The sequence below is a fragment of the Macrobrachium nipponense genome, chromosome 35 (assembly GCF_015104395.2).
Source record: "Macrobrachium nipponense isolate FS-2020 chromosome 35, ASM1510439v2, whole genome shotgun sequence".
Taxonomy (NCBI): domain Eukaryota; kingdom Metazoa; phylum Arthropoda; class Malacostraca; order Decapoda; family Palaemonidae; genus Macrobrachium; species Macrobrachium nipponense.
Window position 1 is genome coordinate 55,801,149 of NC_061096.1, and position 22,816 is coordinate 55,823,964.

The 22,816-nt window shown below is 42.9% G+C and overlaps 1 protein-coding gene across 1 annotated transcript in view; it reads right to left on the bottom strand.

Annotated features, from left to right (window-relative positions):
- Nucleotides 1–18,198, bottom strand: part of LOC135208796 (GMP synthase [glutamine-hydrolyzing]-like) — a 108,418-nt gene extending 90,220 nt beyond the window's left edge. Inside the window, 1 exon segment of the mRNA XM_064241327.1 lies at nucleotides 18,178–18,198. The gene's annotated coding sequence lies outside the window, so the exon portion shown is untranslated.
- Between the last annotated feature and the right edge of the window lie 4,618 nt (nucleotides 18,199–22,816).

Genomic DNA, 22,816 nt, shown 5'->3' on the forward strand with positions numbered 1-22,816 from the left:
AAATCACTTTTGCTTTTGGCCCATGCAAAATACGCAGAGTGAGGGGTGGCATGAGGAAGGGACTATATGTAATGGGACCTCAGGTTTGTATAGTTAGGAAAAATGCAATTTTCGACAAATTGTCATTTGTTTTCAGATACGTAATACAAACCATCGGTCCTTTAACAATAGGAAGACTCACTTCTTGGTGGGAGGAATCTGAGTCTTATGATGAACAGACTGGTGTTCGTCCATCCCTGGAATGCCTCCCTGGTCGTAAGAGCGAGGGAGGGATCCAAGCCTCTGTCCGATTGATCGGGGTGTGCACCGCAGGATCAATGGTCAGACCTCTGGGCCGAGTACTAAGATAGAGGCAAGCGTATCTCTTCGTACCAGCAAGCAAGAACTTGTTCCTGTTTGCAAGAGGCAACATAAAGTATGGGTTGTCTCAAGCTGGCATCCACTTCCTCCCCCTTGTTGAGGAAGTGGTGGATATACGCTCCTATCCCTAGTGAAAGGGATAGGATGGGGCTCTGTTGAGTAGCTCACCTGCATCTTGTCCTTATCCAGCAGGGTGACGACCGTGTCCCTCTAACCACAGGTAGAGGGGAAGAAAAAGATGGGAAGAGGAGCCAGTCACACTCTCATTCAATCATCCATTCTTACGGTCACACCAGGACTCGATGCTGTTCAGCCTGCGAGGGTCTGGGTTCGCTACACAACGTGTTGAGCAGCCACCACGGGTCCCAAGGAAAAAGATCCAAGGACCTGTGGGCAATATCCCGAAGGTAGAAGGAAGGGCATGTGGTCTGGTTGGACCAGACCCCTGCCTTCAGTACCTGCGCCACGGAGAAGTTCTTGCGGACAAGGCAGCATCTCCTTCGCATCGAAGGCGGTGAAGTCCATTAGAGAGGGGATTGTGAACGACTTGAACCAATCGTCAGGGACCGAAGGGTTCTGAGTCTTCGCTACGAAGTTCGGTACGAAATCGAGCGTCACGGATCCCCATCCCCTGGATGCTTGACTTCGCAGGAGAAGTCATGCAGTTCCTCAGAGGAAAAGAAGGAAATAGTCGCATGACCTATCCCTCTTCTCTACTTCGGTGATGTCCAGTACCATACTGGTCTGTCCGTTTGCCACGAAGTCTCTCGCATCCTCCTATCCCCATGCAGCGAAGTTCTCGGTAGTGGATAGGACACCGACACTCCATGGTGGGTGTCAATGGTATGGGTACTGTGACAAGCTATCAAAAACGAAGTAATGATTGCTCTGTAACAACAAACTAAGTCAACAGCGTAGTTCGTAACTGACTCGGGCGCTCTGACAGCTGCCGACTGATCTGCGTTCGGTAGGAGGCAAGTTGTCAAAGCATCCTAGTAAGTCACGTGGACCTTCGCCTTTAAAGGGTTATGCCGAGAGACCAAACAAATAATGTATTTGTTTGTCACCAATGCCGGACAGCGAGGTGATGATTCTCTTAAGGCATGTGCCCAACAGGCGAAAGTCAATTGCCTTCTAGAGACCGAGGTCCTGAAGGTAAAACATCTCATGGTTGTTGAATCTCAGCTAAGGAGAAACAACACTATGTACCGTTGAAGACGAAGGTAGATATTGAATGCAACCTATGTCTTCACAGATGAATCGAGAGAAGGATTCTCAGATTCATAACCTGCTTACAAATGACTGAAAACGCTAACCGCTATTTCATTGCTGTCCGGTGAGAAGTCGTAGTTTGCCAAATGAAAGCGGGGCGTTCTTCAGTAATGAAAACACAGGGGAAAGCCGCCTGAAGAACTGCTTCTCATGGGCTGAACATTTGGAAGTAGAGCTGTCAGGTCGGAGAGTAGGCGATGTCTTCTGACAGATCTTGTAATTCGGGTTGAACAATGAACAATTGTCACACCTACGAATACAAGATATTTTGAAGACAAACTCAGATGTCTGCAAATCATTCGCATTATCGCAGTGTGATGCAGCGGGAGACTTGTTACAGACTTCTGTTACCGTGCGGTAAACAGAAAGATGAAAGAGTCCAAGAGATATCTCTGTTGAAAATTCTCGCAATGTCGAAGGCGATGGAATCTAGCGTCACAGCAGTAGATGGTCCTTCATTATTGCGAGAATCCCCGTTAATCAGAGACCTAAGTCCATGATTGTTGGGCAGAGATACGGTTCGGTAGTCAATCAAAGCAGGGGAGAGAGAGACATACATGACCGTGCATCTCGGAGGCCCAGCTGATACTGAGCTGCTATCAGGCAGTTCAATACGCAGTAGTTGAGCCTGAGCTCTCGCTGACTCGTCATCCTGAGTTGCCAGGTAATCCACGAACAGGAATGGCAATAACGGCTAGAACCTACCGAGCATAAAAGATATGCTCGGAGCCACTATATTTAGGCGAAACGAATTTCGGTAAATATAAAAGTTGAAATGGTGTTGTCGTGACAAAACCATAAGTATATAAAATTGAAACTGAAACTCCTGGGAGGTTGCAGGCAACCCCGAGTTGCAGTTCAATTAGAATACTTCTCTTATAAGTCGCAATCCGTAGATTAAACTAGGAATATGGCGCCTACCCCTCCGGACAATTCAACTGCTTAGTAGAATCATGTCGCGAGGTTAATATACTACGTAGTATATTTGTAGGATTCTGAACAACGATCTCCATCCTAAATTCTTTCCTTCAAGAAAACAAAATAAGGATGGAGATCGACCACCTTCGATCTCTATCAAAGAGAGTGAAGGAGAAGTCTTCCTCGAAGAAAGCTTCAATGGTGAACAGAATACTAAGACGATAGTTCAAGCCAAAACTGGATATTCCCGTCGATCTTCTCTATTCCAGGTTGGTCGCCTACTGTGAGATAGTTTCTTCAGCAGCAGTCTTCTTCCCAATGCTAGAAATTCCAGGAATTCGAGCATAGGCGAGGTTCCCGATTATCGTGTAACATATCGGGGATTCTCGTCTCGCTCACTTTGGACCGTGGTCTCGCGTAAGTGTTTGGAGATCGTAAAAAACTCGAACACTCTGAATGCCGCTAGAAATTCCGTAGAATTCTAAGCAGTCTGCGAAACCCCCCACCACGAATTCGTCAAAACGATATCGGCTGGTGGTCCTCTCGATTCCCATATAAATCGAGAATGGGGCAGGATTTCTCCTCAACGACCGGGGCTTACGTCAGGTAGGACCCGAAGGTCCCCCCCCCCCCGGTAGCGCAGTCCCGAACGTGGATCTACAGAGAAATCTCTGTAGGATCCCTCCCCTTTCCCTCGTAGCCGAAAGGAGAGAGGGAATGGGGAAGGAATTGGATACTCGCTCGCCTTCCCAGTGGAACTAGCAGTTGGAGAAGAGTAGGAGCAGCCATTGCCTTGTGGCGATGGCCTCTTAGAGTCTGGGAAAACGTATCGTCAGGAGAAAACGTTTTCCCGTGGAGGGTTACGAACTCTCACTGTAGGTAAGGGTCTGCCGCCACTGTGAACGTCGTCTGGGTGGGGCTGATCGACACCTGACAGGGGAGAGCCGATACCGTCCTCCGGACTCATTCCAGTCCTCGTCGAGGTCGAAACCTCTCAGGAGGACCGAAGGAGTATTTAAATACGGTGTCCGAAGACACGTAGAAACGCCGCTGTCGCAAGTAGAGGAGGTGGAAGTAGCTTGATCGACCGGCCAGAACTGAGAGAGCCTTCTTGTCCGGAGACGAGAGACTCTGGTTCGAGACAGAATCGGCAAGCTCCGATCGCGGCAGACCCACCGTCGGTTTGGGTTCCCTCGGGCCCCAAAACGACTCGAGCAGAGACGGGGTGCTCTGCTGGTGGGAGCGGCAATCCTTCCGCAAGGTCATTATGCTGACGAATCAGCTTAATGACTTCTGCAAATTCCTCTGTATCTCGGGAGTAACCGCGTCTTGCGGAGTAGGACCGTCCAGTCCCTCCAACAAGAACAGATCCCGAGATACTCCTCCTTCAGAAGGAGGCACAGCGGCAGACCCCTGACGGTCGCCTCCAGCTACTTGCGCGTATGTCCTTGGTCGGTCCTAGAACCGTGCCTGGTCCATACGGCGTCATAGCGGGATCGCGAGCGGCGCACCTCTCGCGATCACTCATAGGTACCTCGCTCCTCCCGGTGTAGCCCGAGGAGGTTGAAGGTACAGGAGAGGCAGACCTGACGCTCACCCCTAGCTCGCTGGCAGGACCAGCGTGCTTGGAGGGCTGCTGCTGATCGTCAACCCGCGGTGGCGATCGAGCAGCAGGCCTAGCCTTGCCGCTCGCCTGGGGCGAGAGGCTCGGCTGAGAACGTCGAGGCTGATCTTTTTACCGTCTCCGCCCGGTCCCGATGGGAGCGGCGTCAGGTGACCTGCTAGGCTCGCTGTCGCGGTGAGACCGGCGAGCGTCCTCTCGGCGCGTCGAGCCGCTGGTACCGACGGCCGCGGGGACCCCTTCCTCGCCTCAACCCGTGGCTGGTCAGTGACCGTCACGTAAACCCGAGCAGCCAGCTGGTCGCTGCGAGAGCGTCCACTGGCCTGGCGAGAGTCGTCTGCACGACACTCGCCAGTCTTCTGCTCCGCGCTTCGGTCTTGGCGGCGAGCGAGCTCGGGTGTCAAGACTTTGGCTGGACGGTCTCCCGCGGGAGACCTGTCCACTCGGTACTTCTCGCTAACGAGAAGCCGAGGCGGATCCTGGTTTAGCGGCAGAAACCGCTAGAACCAGGCGAGGGAAGTGCCAGCCGAAGCTGGTACTCCTCTGGTCCCCGTCTTCTTCTCCTTGGTAGAAGAAAAGACGGGCCCCTGTTTTCCCGAGGGAGCAGGAGGACCAGCAGAAGAGCTCCCCGAATCGCCGGAGCGAGACGGGCCCTTAGAGGGTCCCGAAGGAGCCTTCTTAGGGGGGAAAACCCGGGTTACCCAGCTGGTCGCTGCAAGAGCGGCCGCTGGCCTGACAAGATCACCTGAGCGTCTCTCACCAGCCTTCTGCTCCGTGCCGCGTCTTGGCGCCGAGCGAACTCTGGCGCCGAAACTTGGCTGCACGGTCTCCCGAGGGAGAACGTACACTCGGGATCTCTCGCGAACGAGAGACCGAGCCGGAACCTGGCGTAGCGGCATCGCCGCTAGCACCAGGCGAGGAAGTACCAGAGCTAACCGATACTCCTCTGGTGCCCCGTCTATCTCTTCCTTACGGAAGGGGAGACGGGCCCCGCGCTCCCGAAGGAGCAGGAGGACCATCAGAAGGACCCCCCCACCCCCGGCCCCCCGGGGTGGAACGGGCCCTTAGAAGATCCCGAAGGAGACTTCTTAGGGGGGAAAGGCAGCCTTCTTCTTCTTCGGCTTATGGGCCTTAGAAGTCGAAGGGGAAGAGGCAGCAGCAGACGATGAAGACGAAGATGACAGCTTCCTCTTCTCCTCTTCCTCGTCAGCTCACGCAGGACAGGTCGTCAGGTCCTCCATCCAGGCCGGAGCCGGGGCTATTGCCGAAGCCGGGGCTATTGCCGAAGCAACACGGCCCAAAAAGACTGCACCTGTCCGGAAGGACCTGGGACTGGGGAAGACACACCGTGGGCAGGACCAGCATGGACAGGCTCAGGAACCAGGAGCGACAGGAACAGCAACCAGCTCAGGAGAGGGAGAAACAGCGGCAGCGGTAGACCCAGAAGGGACAGGCAAGCCAACAGCGGCAGGTACGGCAGGCCCAGCGATCGCCTCGTAGAATCATCGGCAGCCAGCGGAACCTGGGTACTGGCGGCCGGTCCAGGGGCGAGCTGCTGGAACAGCGGAAGTCTGGGGCAGGCAACACGAAGAAAACAGGCGGCGGCGGCAACCCCCCTCGGTACGGCGGCGGCCCTGGAGTAGCGGCAGACGCGTCACCGACACAGCATGGGGAGTGTAGACCAGGAGGGGGGGGGAGCAGCATAAGCGGCCGTGGTAGTAGTGGAGACCGCCCCAGACCTCGCTAGACGCTGCAGCAGCCCGTGGATGCTAGGCACGCCCTGCCGCCGCGGTGGTCCATACCTGTCCAAGGTCGTCTCCCACGGATGTAGCACCTGCGGTAACATCGATAGATTAGTAAGAGGGGTTCCCTCACGCACGGGGGGAAAGACATGCCCCACCCCGAACGCAAGGAAGACCCCAAATACAAAATACAACGAAGAAGCTGAGCGGGGGGCAGGAAGGAAGACGAAGAATCGGATACCAAGGGAGTCGCGGGAGAGCTTTCCGACGACTTCCTGGCAGACCTTCGCTTCCCCTACCCCAGCACAGCAGTGAAAAGTAATATGAAAATGAAACGAATACGTACTGCCTTGCAATTCACTTCATAGAACTTAAAGGGGAAAGATCAATTCCCTTGGGTAAGAACGGAAACTTGATCCAAATAATATGATGCTATCATAAAATATATATGAAAATGAAACAGAATACTGCACTTGCGATTCACTTTCACATAAAATAATCGTAAGGATCAATTCCCGGGTAAGAACGAAAATTGATCCAAATTAAATTTCATGCAAATAAATAAATGAAAATGAAAAGAATATTGCAATTGCGAATCCACTTTCATTGCATTCTATTATACAAAATAAAAGGCTCGTGCCGAGCGCAATCACACTCTCGGTAACGAACGCACAGGGCAAAAATATAATGAAAAGAGTACTTACATTTTTCAATTACACACTTTCGCCCAAATACATGACTCGGCGCGAGCGCGCCCGCCCTCGGCACCGAGACATAATTCAAGGGTTGAATTCATGAAAAGAGAGGAAATCGCCGCATCTACGGCGATAGCTCCATGTTGGTTCATAATTAAGTAATGAAAATGAAAACAGTGTACTTACAGTTTCATTTTCAAGTCAAACAAACCATTAGTAGAAAACACAATATAAACAAAGCATACGACGATGAAGCGGGCAGAGAGCGATGACGAACACGTCCTTCACACCCGCGGCCGAAAGCAAAAGTGATTTGTTTACCTCCCAGTCGCGCGCCAAGCAGTTAACTACCGTTCTCCCCTTGTTCGAAGCTTACGACCGTTCCAGCTGCCGCTAGCTACTTCCTATTGTTAAAGGACCGATGGTTTGTATTACGTATCGGAACAATTGTATTTTTCTCAATCAAAACATATGCCCCTCAATGCTAACTTTCCTCTTTTAACGACTTTCTGGTCATTGCAAATTCGGCCCTATGATTTCTTATGGTGCGGAAACAGAGGCCCAGGGACCGAAAACGATTGCGTCACACTACGGCGATAATCCGGCAGTAAAACATCTTCATATCTCCAAAAAGTAAATAATAAAGATATATATGTGCAATACGATTATAACAATTACATGAATAGCTGATAACAATCTGCATGAATAACTGGTAAACTGTTCTGCAAGAAAGTTGAGTATAGCAATTATTTACAATAGGTACGAAAGTCAAGATGTCGTGACGTTATAATACAGGACTTAAAAGAACGTTCTAATTCCGAAAAATAATTACGTAAATTTGAGTCAGAATCTATTTACTTTTTCAACTACGAATATTTTCAAATTAATCATCATAAATATGTAAAATGTTGGTTTTACTATTTATTTAAAAAATTATCTAAGTGCACGCTTCATCGTCTTCTACCAAAACAGTTGTTTACTTAAAAACGTCCTGGTAAGGGACCGTGTTCCGATTGTTGTGATGTTTTGGCGAGATTTCCACTGCCGTGGACACCCTTTTCACTACCCTCTGTTTAATGCTTTAAATTTGGCCTTAATTTCTAACTTTGGAGAAAATACTTACTTCGAAAGGAGAGTAGGTCTTTAGCTCCGTTTCTCACCAACAACAAGTCGCGACTGATGCCCATCTCCAGTGTCAGGACGCGTTATAGGGTAAAAAAACCGCATGGTACAGGGGTGGACCATGTACGATCAACGTGAACCCCCCAAAAAATACATTATAATGCGTCCTGACATTAGTCGCGACTTCTTGTTGGTGAGAAATGGAGCTAAAGACCTCTACTCTCCTTTCAAAGTAAGTATTTTCTCCAAAGTTAGAAATTAAGGCCAAATTTTAAGATTTAAACAGAGGGTAGTGAAATGGTGGTACAAGGCAGTCCAAATCTCACCAAAACGCGTTCAACATTTTTACTTACAACTCAAAATATTTAGAAGATTGACGCCATCTCGATGTTTACGGAGTCGCTTGTGTCAATAAACTTCCAATTTCCTGTGATAAATCCGCACACCACTTGCACCCACAGACGCTGGGGCACTTTCATCACAACAATCGGAACACGGTTTTGGTAGAAGACGACGACGAAGTGTGCACTTGGATAATTTTTTAAAATAAATAGTAAAACATCAATATTTAACATATTTATGATGATTAATTTGAAAATATTCGTTATTAAAAAAGTAACTCGATTCTGACTCAAATTTAAGTAATTATTTTTTGGAATTAGATAGTTCGTTTAAATCCTGTATTATGACGTCACGACATCTTGGCTTTCATACCTATTGTAAATAATTGCTTTACTCAACTTTCTTGCAGAACAGTTTACCAGTTATTCATGCAGATTATCAGCTATTCATGTAATTGTTATAATCGTATTGCACATATATATCTTTATTTATTTACTTTTTGGAATATATGAAGATGTTTTATTGCCGGACTATCGCCGTGTAGTGACGCAATCGTTTTCGGTCCCTGGACCTCTGTTTTCGCACCATAAGAAATTATGTGGCGAATTTTGCAATTTGCAATGACCAGAAAGTCGTTAAAAGAGAAAGTTAGCATTGAGGGGCATATGTTTTGATTGAGAAAAATACAAATTATTCAATTGCTAGCTTGTAAAAAAATACTTGATTACAAAAAACTTGATTGACAACTAAGCAGCATACCTACTATGGGTTTCAGCGACAGTGCAAGCACGTTTTTGGGCAATACCTATTTCTGTAACGAACACTCGTATCAGAAGGAGATTTTGCTATAGTGCATTACACCCAGTATCGTGAATCACTAATCGTAAGAATAACGACACTTGTCCTTGTACCAAGAGACAAAAACTCCATTATGCAGAAATGGATACGAACACGCAAAGCTCCACCTACCCTCTCCCCCCCCCTCCACCGCCACCCCTTTCCTTCTTCGTTCCTTCGCCTTTCTTTCTCTCTCTCTCTCTCGCTCTGTTGCCATTCGGTATGTGTTGACCCTCCAAACTGGGTATAAAACTACACACAAAATGTTGAAATTGGTGAAATTAGGCTATGTATTGGAAGTATATATACATAATATTAAAGCAAATTTATCATTATTGCATTACTATGATAACTAGAATTCATGGAAACAGTTTATAAATAATGAATCGGCGAGTGTGAAGCCTCCACTAATGTGGCAACAATGATTTTGCCATTCTTAGCATGCAAACATTAAAGGTTACATTTATTTCTGGCATACATTTATTAAAGAAATTAAAAATACTAATATAGACTGAAATCAATGAAAAGTGCTAGCAAAAACAAAAAAGCAAAAAAAAAATATATAATCCACTTATCCGTAGTCGTTCCTCTATGGTTTTCGGCAGCCAGATGTCAAAAACATTAAAAACATTGGATTGTATCTACTTTAGAAATATCTGTAATTTTTTGGGGTAATTTGGTTGCAAAAAATGGATAATATACATGAATTAAATTAAAATTTTTAAATAACAAAGTAAAGTTGAACTAAATAACGAGTAAAGTAAACAATTTAGGGAATAAAACTTTGCAGTTTAGTCGTCTGCTGGCTCGTAACTGTGTTTGTGGCGCGCTCGCTTAAGAACCAGGAACAGCAACTTGTTTAAAGTGCAATGTGGAGTGAATTGAGACCAAAATGTGTATAAAAACAATCAAATAAGCACTGTGGAGTTTCAGTTGTGACGGCAGTAAGGATAAAAACCACCGATTACAAGGTAAAAATGAATTCAGTTCAAACCATGACCCCGGGAATAAAGTTTTTCATGCTTTCAGTAATATAGGCAACAAAATGTTGTTTTATTGTGCTGATTACAACTGCAATCTTGAGTAAGATCAATAAACGTTACATATATACGCTAACATTGTTCAAATGAGTGCTGGGAAGGCGGGAAAAAAGATGGTTGTCGTCACTGATCAGAACCTGTACATCCACACGGTAGCCACCATATTGGATTTCAAAACTGCCTTGAAAACATCTATTTTTACGAAGAGCGTCACATGCTTATTTTAGTTCGTATGGGGGCTTTCATATATCACATTATGTTGACGAAACTTCAATCTTTTGAATGGTATGCTTGGAGTTGTAATTGTATTCTTGTTTCACCATTTAAATATTGAGTGAATAAGACCTGTCCACCGTGATAAGGGTTGGTAGTCGCTGGTGTTTCCCCCCCAAGTACTTTTTCGGAGGGTGGCAAGCTATGATCGTCGTTGAGTTGATCCAGGCCATGCGGTGTTTTACCCTATGTCTTTTAAACTTCTAGGCTTGGTAATTCAAAGGAAGAGCTCATAATGGCAATATTGTTTACTTATAACAAAATTTTTTTCCCATTATAGAAAAGGGTGTATATGATAAAATACAATGCCAGTGAGTTAATTGAAGAAATTTACCAAGATAATTAATTTAATTTTTGGTTTTATTTCCTTATTTTCATCTCCAGGGGGCTGGTACTACCTAGGTATTAGGCTAAATGTAGCGTACTGCAGAGATTCTGCTATGTTAGGTAGTACAAGCCCCTTAGGGATTACCTAACATAAAAGATGATGTACCTATTTCTCAATATCTCATAACATTACTCAAAATTTTCTCACCTGTAATGCATTAGGCAATAACCCCACCCTTTTCTAAATCGAGTAGTAGTAAACAAAATTTCATTCATTAAACAATAACCTACCGATGTGAAGAACACTTTAATAGGAATGCCCAAAGTAAACTAGGCTATACCCATTTGGTATCGGACAGTGCAGTTTTTGGTATTTCTACAGCAGTCCGCACGGACACGACATCCACTAAGGATTGGGGCGTCCAATGTATTTCGCCGTGTTTAGTACTGACCACTGGGGGTTAATTACAGTCGTCCGAAAAAATATTACTTTAAATTCTTGTTCAGTAGGTAAAACTGCATAGAAAAACCGCAAATGCCATAGTCTAGGCTGCCGCGGATAGTAAGTACCCTAGATCTACCCAGTTTTTAAGCTGCAACCTTGGCTCTAGGTCCATAACATGATTGGTTCAAACCTCGCACTCAAATCCATCACAAAATTTATAGGATAGCTAGGCTAGTTAGCAAGGAACAGAGATATTTTGACCATCTTTTGTTTACTAGTATAGTAGCTACTTAGGTATGCACTCAGGGGAACAGTGTTAGTATTATGGTGAAACTTGACCCAAAAGTGACATAGGTATACAACAAAGACAAGCAACAGAGGTCACAAGCTGGCCTAGGGTAGGCCACGAGTTGTTCGAACTAAATAGGCCCGACTGTGAAACTATAAAAGATGAAAGGACTACCTTGTATAGATGTTCCTTAATGGGCCACGGGTGAAAAATGGTATCTACAGCGACTTATCCTGGGGGGCGTGCACAAAAATGAAGGCCTAATACGCTGCAGAAGGTCTAAATGTTTTAAGTTTAGCGAAGATTAGCTAAGGTAGCTAATGCCAATCCGCAACCCGCTCCGTCGTCTGGTCTACCTCGCACAAAATTATATATTTCTTACACGGGCCACCACCACCAATCCCAATTATAATTTACCCCGCAAGAATTTCTCAATCTTGGCACGTATTACCACCTGCAACTGGATATTTCACGTCCATTAATACGATCATCTCCCGCCAACGAAACTCGTGCGGAACGATGTACCCATTGTATCAATGGAACCTCAGCAATAACGGTATGAATGCGTTACGTTTGGTGACCATCTTTCTGGCGGAGCTTATAGGAAATACCCGACCCTTACCAAAAATAGTGGGATTTTGTTGTATCAAAGAGACACCGGAGTTTCACATAAATATCAGCAGGGTACAGGTGGTCTTGTCCCATTCCTCAGCCGATGCCACAACAAATCCTACGAGAGACCAGTCTGTTTTATGCAAATATGAGCTCTATTTACCCTCATATTTCCTATATATATGTCTAATTTTCTACATTTCAAAATCACACTTATACTAAAACAACCCTTTTCGGTCGTGATATTCACCCAGAATAATAACAACGAGGCGTGACACTGCAAAAATAATATAGAAAACAGACGTACCTACAGAAAGGATCTTTGTCAAAAACAAAAGATTGTTCAGAAGCGCCTCGTTGATGTAATGTCACTCCAAGAACTTGCACAGACAGCTGACTTTTCTGCGAATATGTCAGTTTTTAAGAAGAATTCCCCGAGCTTCACTGACAAATACATTGCAAAATATCTAAATTTTAGAACTGCAATGAATTTTAAACACACGGCAACGTTTTCGTCTTTATTGAGGATTCCGGTCTTTACTGGAGTTTTCATGAATGTCGCAACATTTATTTGAATGGCAAATGACATTTTAATGGTTACGCTTGTTTAGGTATTCATGTCGTCTGTTTTCCCTCCATGCTACGTAAAGATTGTACATGAATATTTGGGGGCCAAATTATATACTAAACGAACAGAGCAACGTAACATTTGAGGTGGGATTTCATTCCTTGTTAGCGCTTCTGCTGTGTATTTAGTTTATTTTTGGACTCTCCTACACTCACTGGGGCCACAAAGCAGCCCCCTTTTCATTTACCGATCATAGCCTATAGCTCCCTTTATCGTTTCTTTGACACAGTATCTCCAAGTGTTCACGGTTCTTGGGTTTATGGCATTTTCTAATTAAATAAGTGATGATGGTTCTTCAGAAATGATTCTGCGTACCACCAATGAGGAATTTATAACAGTTTTTACTTGTGAGACTATAATTTTGTTCGAGCATTTTCAACATATACATGCCGAAAAGTTTGGATGGTAATTACAAAACTGCATATACGGTAGTTTCAGGTCTTCCATAGCAAGGTGCTTGTCAATTAACACACTTAGTGTTAAGTCTTTGTGTATATGCATCTGTTTTAGTCATTCTGGCTATTTTCATATAAAATTTTCTGTCTGTTTGCTTTATTAACATGTACTGCAGTGGTTCGCTCACTTGCCATTTTCTGTCCACCGAACCATTTGAGTCTTGGTGTATTCGCTATTTTGAGCCTGTCTTCGGTATTCATTACATGTAGGCGGAATCACGTACTATCCGAAAAAAAGATGACATTTCATTAACCTTTTTCCGTAGTCAGTAGTGTGCAAGTGTTGCCATTTGGCGTTTACTGAAGTTTGAGAGAGATACCTCTGACTCTGGTTACCATGGGAAGATGATTGATTTATTGAATCTCATGATCACAGATTGAAAAGGATGAACGAGCAATGAAAACCACTTGTCGTGTCTTGGAAACAAACACAAGATAAACCAAAGTGAAGAAATATATGAAGCTGAGTCAGGGAATAAAGTAGAAGGTACGTCTGTGGTAATGAACAATTTGCATTGACAAATGAATATAGTAATTGTCTCGATAATGACTGGAATTACTTCCAAATGTGATCTTTGTAACCTGTGGTAGCTACCACGTGTACTAGATTAAACTGCGAATATGTCATACAGAAAAATGCCAGGTATAGGCAGCTCACCCACTGAAATATTCAGTGAATTTAAACAATGGCAGACAAAAGCTATGGTTGAAAATGGTATGACGACAGATATAGCTATCTATGGTTAGAAAAATGGAACAAATAAACTCACTATACCTAGAGCAAACATGTTTATGAATAAGACGAAATTAAATTCACACAAATACTGGTAAATTCTTGTAATATTGATATGACAAACTTGTCATTATCTGGGCATTTCAGAGGACCGCTTACATCAGAGGCTCATGCTCGGCAGAAAAGTTCGATTATTGGATCATAGAAATTGTGCAGTCTTTATTCTTGAATGTTTTTTTTCACTGTTGGTTTAGACGAAGGTTTGCCGCGTCCCTTTGGCCTAGCTGCGCCATTTTTTCAAACTTTTATTTTGTTTGTTTGTATTTATTACGTTGCATGGAACCAGTGGTTATTCAACAACGGGACCAACGGCTTTACGTGACTTCCGAACCACGTCGAAAGTGAACTTCTATCACCAGAAATACACATCTCTCACTCCTCAATGGAATGGCCGAGAATCGAACCCGCGACCACCGAGGTGAGAAGCAAACACCAAACCAACCACGCCACTGAGGCGCTCTTAAACTTGTATTTTACCTCCCTTCAGTCTCGTTATCCGTTTTCTCTGCTTGTTAGTGTAAAGTAGTGTTTTCTCCCAGCCTTGCCTTTTGTTTTCTGTATCTGTTTACGTAGGTTATCTGGCTAACAACTCCAACTCTTCTCTTGTTATACTGTCTTAAGTGTTGAATGGCCGACAGAGCCCGGTACTTGTCTTAACAGCCTAAATTTCATTAAAACTATAGAGATTTAAGACTTAATCTTCTATTTCTTCTCTGTCTTTTTGCAACATCAATACAGCCTCACGAGTCATGCCCTCCAGCATTTACAACTACACAGTCGCCCAACTAACAGGTAAATACTTTCGTAATTCGGCCAAGATCGGCACAGTGGGATTTTACACAGATAGTCTAAAGAGCCTTCATCACTCTAGAAACTGACCCAGGAACTTTCGGTCTTCATCCAAAAGTTCAAGCTGACCTCAGCGCTTCCCTTTTCTTCTCAGTCTTATGCTAACTAAAACGATAGGTATGTGTGAGCAGAGGGGTTGATAACCTTCATTGTTGGCCAACGTGGTGCTCTCTCGGTTATCTTCATATAGGTATGTGTGAATATGTGTATATTTTTGTTATGAAATTGCGATCGTGTTCTTATTTACTGGTACTGTTACGTAAAACATTCATATATTACAACAATTCTTATGCGCTGTATCTTTTGATACTGATATTTGTCAATCTTGTTCTCATTACGTTAAACGTAATTATATGAGACACTGGAAACTTAGTAAGGTATTTTTTAACAATTTCTAAATGGATGTGTTCTTTAGCTCACTGCCATACTGCAGCCTTGATGTCATTTGTTCAGGACTACAAACTTCACCTGATGAGGTTTGTCATATGAGATTTTGAACAATTCTCCTTGGACTTCGAGCTGTTGTATCCCATCACCCGCTGAATTAACGTTCTAATCGAAACTTCCGTCAGTTCGAAGTTTCGAAATCTTTGTACTCATTGCCGACAACGACTATGGTCTGTCTTATCTGTAGTTCGCTATGAGGCTCCAAGGGTCAATTCGGCCGAGTTTTATAGGAGCAAGCGTCTAAGGTTACCCATCAATATATACGTGTGTTTCCCGTGACTCAGTGGTTTATAGTTTTGCCTCATCATTTCTTATTTATTTTACTCACACGCGTTGCCTCATCATTTCTTATTTCTTTATTCTATTTATTCAACGGGAACATACATGAATTCCGTAAGCAGAATGTTAAAATCAGTCGTTTCTCTCTCTCTCTCTCTCTCTCTCTCTCTCTCTCTCTCTCTCTCTCTCTCTCTCTCATAGTGACATCATCTGATGGAAGACCAGAGTTCACTGACACTGCTGATTAATATTTATGCAAGTTGATCGATAACTCGACCGGCAGAAACAGGAAAGGTCAAACTTTCGATGTAGGTTGACGACATACTAGAGCCATTGTTCTAGCAAGTTCTAGCATGTCGTTTCCCTTCATAGGTATAGAATCAAAGGACTCCAATTCTGTAGTAGATCATCTCGTCTACCGCAAATCATTTGTATGTTGGATACTTATCGATTCGTAAGGGTGATACTATAGACGGTTAACTTTTTGGTGTCGTCTGTTGCAGTTAAATTCACTATCCATATTTTTGGAAACGATGTGGCTTAAGAAGCCTTCAGTATGAACCCTAGACGATAACGTTTTAGGCACAGTGCCAAGATCTGCGCAGAAATTTTGATCATCCGGACTGACCTTTAGAGTTACTCGGCTATGTCGTCGTGAGTAGAAAATGCGTCTTACAACTCGTTATTCCTTTATTATTTAATATTCAATAGCATGTACGTAGAGTACAATTGGCCATTGCCCATAGTAGATAATTATTAGCACTTACAAGACGAGCAAGCAATTTTTGTTTATGCGTAATCGGAGAATCATTAATATATCCAACTTCCTCGCTAAACAGGATTTCCCCACATGATATTGGTCTAGCAGATATCGTCTGCGAGATTTCACGAGATATACCATATGATATAACCAACCCACCCACATCACCCAGAGGGTTTCATTAGACGCAGGATGCAAATGGCTTCGGATAAGGTTACAGAAACGTATTCGCCTCACGCATCGAAGCTGTCAGCTGGAAACTCCCTCCGACCTAAATCCATAATAATACATGAAAAATTAAGAATCAAGGATCTTTCGCCGATGGGAGAGAATTATACTAAACACGAGTAAAATTAATGAAAACAATATAGAAGATAAGAGGCAACGAAGAGATGAACCTGATGGATAGGTTTATGGAAATGAAGAAAAATCAGGTATTCATTCCAAGGTAACTTGCTCTAAGGTCAAGTATACTGGTAATGGCTGTTTTCATATTCTTACTTTTTCATCTCCCGATCCACATTTTCCCGCCTTATATTTATCACGAGAGAAAACATTCTCTGCTCTCTGATTTACTATCTATTATCCGCTGAACTCTGGGGTATTTTGAGATGCTGCTGTGCACCGAACGTTATAAAATTAGGTTAGATAGAGAGAATACGGAATTTAGGCTTTGTGGAACCTACGAGGGGATTCAGCGTTGAAACGGGAATCGACCGTAAATGATTTTAAATGTGTAACAGGAGGAAAACCTCGCAGTTGCACCGTGAATCAACTGTTAGGAAAGAGTGGAAAGTAAGATGGATGAAAGACGTAACAGGAGGAAATCCTCGCAGTTGCACTATACGCATCAATTGTTAGGAGAGGGTGGAAAGTAAAATGGAAGAAAGAGAACACAGACGGAGGTACAGTAAAAGGAATGAAAGGGGCTGCAACTTGAGGCCGAAGGGATGCTGGAACGAACCTTAATAATGACTACAGTGCACCGGGTAAGGCCCGCTGACGGCACTATCCACCTACGGTGACACAAATATGATGTTATAACAGGTACCTGTCAATTCAGATGCATTTATTACTAAAGAGTTTAGTCTTAGATTATAATATGTTGTATCCATAAACCGACAGCTATACGTTTTCTTCGTCTGTCCATCCGCCTGTGGTGTTTTTGTATGGTAACACTGCGTCCCAGGCTTTAGATAGTTACGCTGTGTAAGTTTTAGGTAAATAAAAGGATATCTGGGTGTACATTTGCAACTGAAAAGTGTTTTAATAATTTACTGTATGCGAATTACACCGTTAATTCGTAATAGGATATTATTATAATCGTTGAATGTAAGCTGAATGTAACTATCTAAAGCCCGGACGCAGTGTTACCATACAAAAACACCACAGGCAGATGGGCAGATGAAAAAAACAGAGTAGTACTCAGTCGATCTCCCGTACTGATGAGGGCGGGCGGGTGGTGTGGGGGGCCGTTGGTTAGTACCGTCAGTGTACCTCGTGCGGTTCACTGTAGGCATAACTTAAGGTTGTTTGCAACGTGCCTTCGGTTCTTAGCTACAACCCCTTTCGTATATATTGTGTTTCATCCATCTTACTTTCCATCCTCTCCTAACAGTTGATTCACGGTGAAACTGCGAGGTTTTCCTCCTGTTACACATTTCAAACCTTTTACTTTCAATTTCCGTTTCAGCGCTGAAAGACCTCTTAGATCCCAGCAGTGCTTGGCCTTTGGCCGTTATCTCTGTTTACCAGCGAGTGAGAATGGTTGTTAGTAGACTGAAAGATTTTGACTTTGTCATTCTCCTTCATAGTATCTTGCAGTTTACTAATAAAGAATGTAATATAATATTATATATCTATATATATATATATATATATATATATATATATATATATATGTGTGTGTGTGTGTGTGTGTGTGTGTGTGTGTATGTTTATAGCTCACAAAATCCTTGTATCTTCTTGACACCCTTTCACCCTCCCTCACGGCTCAAAAATGAAGAATATTACAACCGCAATGAATACGGTAACACCACAAGCTTAAGGAACAGAGATTTATGTAACTCACAGTCTCACAGAATCGCAGACACTCTCGAGATGTCACGTCTTCCCGTCAGGGTGGTTAATAATAATGGAGACGAGACGTGATGTCTCCATGCGGTCTGTGAATTATACCCCTTGGCGCGGACCCGTGGTTTTGTAGTAATGAGCGGAATTTTATGGTACTATAGTCATCATTCACGCGTCGTTCGCGCGTGTATATATCTATATATATATATATATATATAATTATATATATATATATATATATATATATAGTTCCACTGACACGGCACTTCTATCAAAATCCTGTACGGTCTAACAGAGATTCATGGAAATAATCGTCCTTCAATGCAATAAGCAATTCGTGTGAAAACATAAGTAATACGGATACTGAAGAAAACTGTTTTCTGACAAGCTTTACACAATAATTTCCACAAAAGAAATTTATTTATAATTGCGTCAGTTACAACGATGGACGGTAGCTATAAATCCCTATCAGAATCCGAGATTCAAAAGCAATTAAGTCTAGTTCTGAAAGACAGCTTTCTTTTTCAAACACTACCAATTAAATAATAAAAGCAGGATAGTTTGATAAGAGGATAGTGTCCATCGCCAACTCAAGCAAATATCTTCCTTTTCTTCATAATGAGAACAATGGCTAGAGAAAATTCCGAGAGCATTTAAACCAAATATGCACCAATGCGACAGAGATGATAACTTTGTGCTATTGATTTATTTTTTTTTTTCTGTCCAGACTTTTTCTGTCCTCCCTCAGTTTTTTTAAAACTACTGAGGCTAGAGGGTTGCAAATTGGTATGTTGATCATCCACCAAACATCCAAATTACAGCCCTCTAGCCTCAGTAGTACTTATTGTATTTAAGGTTAAAGTTAGTCATAATCGCGCTTCTGGCAACGATCAAGGCCAGGCCATCACTGGGCCGTGGTCAAAGTTTCATGGGGCGCGGCTCATACAACAGTATACCGAGACCACCGAAAGATAGACCTAATTTTCGGTGACTTTGATTATACGCTGTAGTACAGAAAACTGGGAGAACATTTTTTTTCATTAGTTGTCTGTTAAAAGATAACTATATTTTTTTTATTTCCTGTTTCCTCTTTCAACTGATCGAGGCGTTCTTCAATATGGATGCACTTCTGGCCTTCGCCCCATAACCAATCGCAGTTTATTTATAAAAACTTTAAGTCGTTCCTTCCCTCGGCCGGTCCATGGGAAAATCCTGCCATTCGGCGCTGGGATCGATATCGTCAAGTTCGAATGTAAGACGAGAACCCTGGGCACTGGTTATAAGCCCTAGACCTTGGGTTTTAAGCTCACCCCACGGTCTAGGTCTAGACCGTATAGCTCTCCCAGACCGTCGAAGTGCGCACTGCGCAGACGCGCGAAGACGTGAGCGTGGGAACCTTCGTCACTTATTTGTGCGTCCGATCCTCTTGTGGTGTAATTCCAAAGGCACATATTAATCTACTCAATACGCATGCATGTAGCGTATGAAGCTTGAAACGAATGTTACGTTAGGTATTTTATATGATTCGTTTATTACGTCCCACGATATAGTAGATATCAATTGTTACTGTTCATATAATCACAACTCTTAGTATTAGAATTAAATCTATATGGGGATGAACACTAAGAACAGCGAAAACATTACTTTTCTTACCCTATTCTGAAAAAGTAAATTAACTATACGCTATAATTTTATTAAAAATAATTTTCTGTACTGTTTAACATGCACTTTATTTATATATTTATTTATTTATTTTTACATTTTCATTCTAATAACTGAATCATAAATATTCTATCTTAAAATTCCTGTATCCTTACCTCAATGTAAAACACCTTTTTTTCAGACCTTTTTAGGCTTTTCTATAGACCTTTCCTTCTCCCCAACAACAATAAGAACAACAACAAAATAGTTTGTAGGCTTACTACCAGAGTAAGAGAAAATCAAATCATACTAACCACAAAATAGGCCTAATACAATGTTTACACGCACGTAATTAATGTTAATTGGAAAGCGCGAATAAATGTGCATATATATAATGTTAAATGGCCATTCTTTAAAGAAGTGTGGATGAAATTTAAAGTACAAAGTGAGTGATAGCAAGCGCGGATGGTACTCAGTTGGAAAAAATTGACTTAAAACTTGCAAGAAGGCTGCTGAAACTACAAGCGCCTTTAGAGATCATGGTCAGAGTCGGTTTAGAGGTCTAACGTAATAGGAGATCAGAGGATAATTAGCATTTTACTGGTAATATATTCAAGAAATATATTACTTCTGAAAATGAGTGAATTGTTTTGAATATATTTAGAAAGAAGAGATCAATTATTAGAAAAGAAAGAAAATAAATTAACAATAAATGGATAGGAAATGTAAGTCAATTGTGAAAATACGAAGAAAATTTAAGGACCAAGTCATAATTGCTAATGTTAGGAAACAGAAACCTAACCACCACGAACCACTCTGTCTAAAAGAGGTAACTGTTGCAGAAGCAGCCGTCCGCACCGTAGAACAGTAGTAAGAGCGCCTCAGAGCCGTAATCGGTCTGGTCTTGACCTGCCACCTCGGTGGCCACGAGTTCGATTCTCGGGCATGCCATTAAGGGTCAGAGATGTATCTTTCTGGTGATAGAAGTTCACTCTCGACGTAGTTCGGAAGTCACGTAAAACCGTTGGTCCCGTTGCTGAATAACCACTGGGTCAATGCAACGTCAAACACCATACAAACAAACAAACAAACAAGTACTCTAGCAAAGGAAGGACAAATGACCTGAAACAAGTTGGGTTGATTTTATCACTTATAAATATACGAGGCCTTACGTACAATGCCTATAACATGTTGATGGAACTTTTTGCAAACCCCTAATAGGTGACTTTCTTCAGATGTCTGGTTTTTATGCGAAATTGGTCAAAGTAGAAGCTCCCAAATTTCTGGCGCGTACTTTTAAAAGTTAAATAATCAATGATTAAAATTGCAGGTCACAGACAGATTTTTTTTATGGTTTAAATGTTGCATAGAAGTTACTTATTAGTAGTCTTCCCTCTTAATAATCAAGTTTACAAGTATGATCTTTAAAGGACAAAGATCAAGATCACACTTTTTTTTACAAGGTTAGAATGATCAATCACTTATACAAAATAACCCAAGCCATCACACACAGAGAGAGAGAGAGAGAGAGAGAGAGAGAGAGAGATAGAGAGACCCCGAAGAGGAGCGAGAGAGAGAGAGAGAGGAGAGAGAGAGGAGGAGAGGAGAGAGGAGAGAGAGAAGGCTGAATACAGTATACATCGATATGAATATAATATATCGAGCGTGCTACAATTCCAATTTGTAATGAAATGAAAGCGCTTTATATTTCCTTTGAATATGATAATGCATAAATACAAAATATTTCATTGCACTACACTAATAACTTCCCTTATTCTACTACTGTACTACGCACTGTGGTATATCTCCCATAAGGCACTTCTGGCTCACTGATTAAACTGTTGTAAATCCTTGACTGAAAAAGAGGAGTTTGTAAACAGCCAATTGATAGCAACACCAACCTACCCTACCCGGAGTGAACTTTTCTGAAACCACGGGAACGATCTTGAGGATAGAGCAATTCATCTTTTTAATATTCTATCTTATAGATCTTGGCATTACATGTGACAATCGGGATTGTTTAACCATATCCGCTGATTTCCAAGAAACGGCACCCGAAACGAAGCGAATCGTTTACAACGCCTTTACTTTTGTTTTAGATCTATCAGTGATTATAGTTAAATCATTATATTTCCCTTACTTTTCTGCCATTGGTACTCACTGAATTTCGCGAGGGATCTCTTCTAAACAGGTTACAAGTTACAAGGAGTTACAAGGATTTGGATGTCTCAAAGACTTGTTAGTCCATCCGAGGAGACATCGTGTGCTCACTTATCTCTAGGAGGAGGTGTTACTGTTTATTCACAGTGTCCTAATGATTTTGTCTAGCTTTCTTTTAAACTCTTCCACACTTGCTGTTTACAACTTCTGGTGGCAGTTTATTCCATGTGTCATATTTTGTATGTAAAGAAGTTCCCACAATGGGATGTGCCATATCTCTTCAGTCTAGTTTCCATCCATTATGGGTTGTGGTTTGCTGTCCTTGGCTATTTTCCTAAAATAATCCTGATTTTTTTTCCCCTAAGACAGCAGACACAGAATCCCTCTTTATTCTTCTTCTTGGAGCTTCGGCCTTGAACGAGAACGGTTAATTGAGAAGAAGTGATAGTTCTTTGCTGACAGTTTCTTGTCTGGTTTCAGTGTAGCGTAAATAGGTTATACTGTCTACTTTTGTAAAAGCCCCTTCTCAGACCACGCTCACTCTTTTCTTCTAAGGAACGAAGGTGAGGACTCCCGAGCACGGGCGAGCGTCCCGTTGGAAGCTGTGCCACTCGCCTGAGCAGACACTGACGTGTCTTGATCTGAGGCGTCGGCGGGTGCCGGCGCCGTTTCCAAATCGAGGCCGTAACTCAATCCCCTCAGTGACGCGACTGGTCTCAATGAGGAGACAATTGGCTGGCCAGTGGCTTGTTCGTAAGAGGGAGGAGACAGCGTGTGATAAGACGGAGGGGCATCCCTCACACTCCCGATAGAGGCCCGGCGGGCATGAGGGGCGT